This window comes from Lygodium microphyllum, chromosome 2 (assembly GCF_053477565.2).
Source record: "Lygodium microphyllum isolate KBCC chromosome 2, Lygodium_microphyllum_v1.1.10, whole genome shotgun sequence".
Taxonomy (NCBI): domain Eukaryota; kingdom Viridiplantae; phylum Streptophyta; class Polypodiopsida; order Schizaeales; family Lygodiaceae; genus Lygodium; species Lygodium microphyllum.
In genome coordinates this window covers 100,217,477-100,222,189 of record NC_141136.1, presented here as the reverse complement: position 1 = coordinate 100,222,189, position 4,713 = coordinate 100,217,477, and positions in this window count along the sequence as shown.

Sequence of the window (4,713 nt, the reverse complement as noted above, 5' to 3'; positions counted from 1 at the left end):
CATCTTTATACTAACATGTTTGGAGCTAAAGAAAATTTTTGTTCTCCTCTTATTTGATGTGTACTCTCTTTCTCTATCTCTTGCTCAAATTATATTTGTTGTGTCATGTAAATTTTGCATGGTATCAGAGCCCAGGGGGCTCTAGGGATCGAAGAGTACATGAGAGGCAAAGGCTTCAATAGCAAGGAAGAGCAATGCCAACTTCCACAAGCGGTTCTGGCACATCAGGAAGCAGTTATGGAGGTGGTGTTGTTATATCGGCTATTCAAAAACTGAGGATTCATCCACCAACCTTCAATAAAGGCAAGTTAGATGATACAAACTATACTTTGTGGAAGTTGAAAATCACTACAATCCTTGATTTTTATGAGCTCATGGAGACAATGCTGGGAATTGACCTAAACCACAACCGACCCATGACCCATCAAATTTGATTATGATGATTCCTCCAAATGCAAATCTTCTATGAGCTTGGAAATGAAGGAACACAAATGCACTGCATGCCTTGGTTACAAGCAGGGACGGGTTCACTTAAACCTAGAACTTGTTCACCTTGATAAAAATCCTTCTCAATTCTTTGGAAGAAGAAAATAAATCCTCTTCAAATTTCTCAAAATATAATTATATTTGTTAAATATATGTATAAGATACCGTCTCAATGGGGGATACTTCCTTCTTAGATGATAATGAAAAGGATTTACTTCCTCTTCCTCAAAAATTATTTCCTGAACCCTGGTTACAAGTTGTTCTAATAGTGCTTTGACTTTGATTCACCATACAACCAAGGCATCAGAAGTGTGGGCTATATTGAGAAGTCAGTATGAAAGATGAAATCAAACAAGGATTCAAAACTTGGAGAATCAACTTGGAACGGATAAGTTTTTTGAAGGAGAGATGTCTGAAGCATTCATCACTCAGATTAAGAATTTGTGCAACCATATGGCTAGCATTGGGATACAAAAGACTAGCAAGGAGCCAATGCAAAAGGCAAAGGTGGCTTCTCCACAAAAAATAATGGTGACAAAAAGAAGAAGGGTGGTAAGAAGGAATTTCAAGGAGAGTGTTTCTAGTGCAAGAAGAAAGGATATGCAATTGCAAATTATCATGTCAAGAAGGCAAATGAAAAGAATGTTGCCTTTAAAAGTAAAAGGAAGAAGATAGCCAACACGGCTAAAGCAGAGCTGGAGTTATTCATGGCACCCATCGAGAAAGTATGTTCCTCAGCACAAGAAGAATCTACCACTAATTCATAGGTGTTGGATAGTGGTGCATCCCATCACATGAACAACAAGAAAGGTCTATGTAGTTCTATGCAACCTCTACAAGAATCCATCATTGTGATGGTTGGAAACAATGCAAAATGCCCTACTACAGACATAGGTACTATTTTCTTTGTTGTTGCAAATGGTGAAGTTAAAAAGCTTTCAAATGTGTTGTATGTTCTAGAAATTAGGAGAAATCTATTACCAGTTGCTTCCATAATTGATATTAGTCATGAAGTGAAATTCAACAAGACATGCGCATAAATTCTTAATAGTGCTTGCAAAGTTGTTGGTAAAGGAAAAAAGAGGAACAACATGTATGAACTAAGTGATCTTACAACCACCACTGGAGTGGGCACAAGTAAGCTTTGGCATGAAAGGTTTTGGCACATTGGATTCGCAATTTTGAAGGAGATGCATAAGCAAGGTATGGTTTCTCACTTACCTATAGTACTGAACTGAAGGATCCATGTGAAGCTTGTATGATGGGCAAGAAATAGATAAAGAAATTTCCACAAGAAAGCAAGAGCAAATGGTCCTCTAGAGTTGGTACATGTTGAGTTGTGCAGTAAGATGCCTACACAAGCCTTGAAAGGATCTTTTTATTTCATATTGATCATCGACAACTATAGTAAGAAGATGTCGGTGTACTTCCTTTGTGATAAGGCTCAAGCTTTTGGTAAGTTTAAAGAATGGCTAAAACTTTTTGATAATGAAACATGGAAAAGTATGTAGAAATTTAGAACAAATGGTGGTAGTGAGTTCAACTCAAAGGAGTTTGAAGACTTTTGTAAGAGAAAAGGGATCGAGCGTTAATTGATGTGATGCCTCATACGCCTTAATAGAACAGTGTTGTGGAACATAGGAATTGCGCCATTGTGGAAATGGCAAGGTGCATGCTAAAAGGCAAGGGATTACTGAACCATTTTTGGGCCAAAGCTATAAATACAACAGTCTACGTTCTCAACCAAAGCTATACAAAGGCTCTCAAGGGAAAAACACCTCTTGAGGCTACACTAGTAAGAAACCATCTGTCCCATATTTCAAAACTTTTGAATGTGAATGCTATGTACATATTCTTGATGAGAAAAGAAAAAAGTTATAACAAAAAAGAAAAAAATGTATCTTCTTGGGTTATAGTGATGAGCGCGAGGCTTACGAATTGTATGAACAAGAGGCAAAGAAGATCATAGCTAGCTGTGATGTGGTGGTCAAGGAGTAGCCATATATAGTGGAGGAGTATAAGGCAAGTTCTTCCACTTTATCATCAAGTAAAGAAGTAGTCCATTATGAACCTATCCCAAGAGCTACTTATATCCTCGAGGAGGAGGAAGAATCATCTTTGGATGATGAAGGGAAAGTTCACCAACTTGACATCACACCATCAGAAAAGCCATTGCTACAATGGATGAAGCAGCTCTTTAACCAAAGTAATCCTATTCCTATATCTATTGACAAGAATGAAAATGGACCAAGGAGGTCTCAGAGAATAGAGGAGCAAAGAAGGGCTTTTTCTCACATAGCCAATATCACCTTGATGGTGGTTGAGATTATGAGAGAAGTAAAGAAGTTAGTTGACTTGGAAGAAGCACTTGCAAATCTAGCATGGAAGGAAGCTATGCAAGTTAAGTATGATAGTATAATGAAGAATGACACTTGGGAGCTAGTGGATCGTTCACCAAAGAGAAAGATTATTGGCACCAAGTGGGTCTGAAAGATCAAATACAAGGCTGATGGAACCTTAGAAAAGTACAAAGTCGAAATGGTTGCACACATGGATCTTCACAAGTTGAAGAGTTTGATTTTCAAGATTCATTTGTTCCAACTGCTAGAATGACCACTATTTGCATAGTACTTAGAGTGGTCACCCACAATAAGTAGTTAGTTTACCAAATGGATGTTAAATTAGTGTTCTTGAATGGTGACCTCAAGGAGGAGGTATACATGGTTTAGCCATGAGGTTTGAGGCCTCCCATTCTGAGAACAAAGTGTGCAAGCTGAAGAAGGTATTATATGGGCGGAAACAAGCCCCTAGAGCATGGTACTAGTGGATAGATAAGTTCTTTTCAAGCTTAAACTTCAAAAGATGTGCCTTAGATGCTAACTTGTATGTCTACAAGGATGGTGAAAAGTCTATAGTTATTGTCCTATATGTGGATGACCTTCTTATTACACTATGAAGATATGATCAACCAAACTCAAAAGGCTTTGAGCTTCGAGTTTGATAGACTTGGACTTGTTGCACTATAGCAAGAGCCAGGAAAGATCTTCATCTCTCAGAAGAAGTATGCATGGAAGATCTTGAAAGCATTTGGTTTGACTACTAAGTGCAACGAGATAGCTACACCTATGAAAGTCAATGCAAAGCTACGCATCGAGGATACATCAGTACTAGTAGACATTGGGAGGTATAGGAGGTTGGTGGCAGCTTGATCTACTTGTGCAACACTAAGCTAGATATTAGTTTTGTTTGTGGAGTTTTGAGCAAGTTCTCAAACAAACCTCATGAGAGTCATTGGAAGGCTAGGATGCGAGTGCTTGGATATTTGAAGGGAACTCTTGACTATGGTATCACATACAATTCCTGATACTTCTCTTGTGGGGTACCGTGACTCAAATTAGGCAAGAGACAGTGATTCCGTTGTTGTTTTTCTTTAGGTTTAGGAACTTTCTCTTAGATCGGTAAGAAGCAACCAACAGTGGCATTGTCTTCTATCGAAGCAGAGTATAAGGTAGCCTATTTTACTACATGTGAAGCAGTATGGTTAAGGAGGATCTTATGGCATATGGGAGTGTAGAATAAAGATTTGATTGTCCTAAGGTGTGACAATCACAGTTGCATCACCATTGCCAAGAATCCAGTGTTTCATTCACACACCAAATATATAGAGATCCAATATCACTATGTGTATAATTTGATCGAGGATGGGATAGTGGAGTTGGTCTACTTTATAATAGAGGAGAATGGAGCAGATATCTTCACCAAAGCACTCTTGAAAGATCTTCTTTAAGTTCATCTTTAGAGATAGCATTGGGCCAAGATGTTAGTTCACCTGTGCGGGTGGACATTGGGGGGGGGGGGGGGGTGTTAGATATGCTAAATGCCCTACCCTTGTAAGGTGCCACCAATGATCCATGGTGCTCAAAGTTGTAAGGCCCCCATTACGAGGAGAAGCCATGTGTGAGCCTGAACATTGGTGGGTCGTGATTTGTATGTTAGATGAGGTTTATGTGATCAGATGGCCAAAAGATGACCATTGTGGATCTAGCGTTTTGGTTAGATAGAGTAGTTAAAGATAGTAGTAACTCAAGGCACACCGCATCGAGTTGCGGGGTAAGGAAGTTATTAGGGATCCTTATTTTGGGTTTGAGGGCTGCGTAAGTAGCCCTTGGATAGGGATAGAAAATATTCCTTGGCCAACTAATGGAGGTGCATATGGAAGGTCAACAT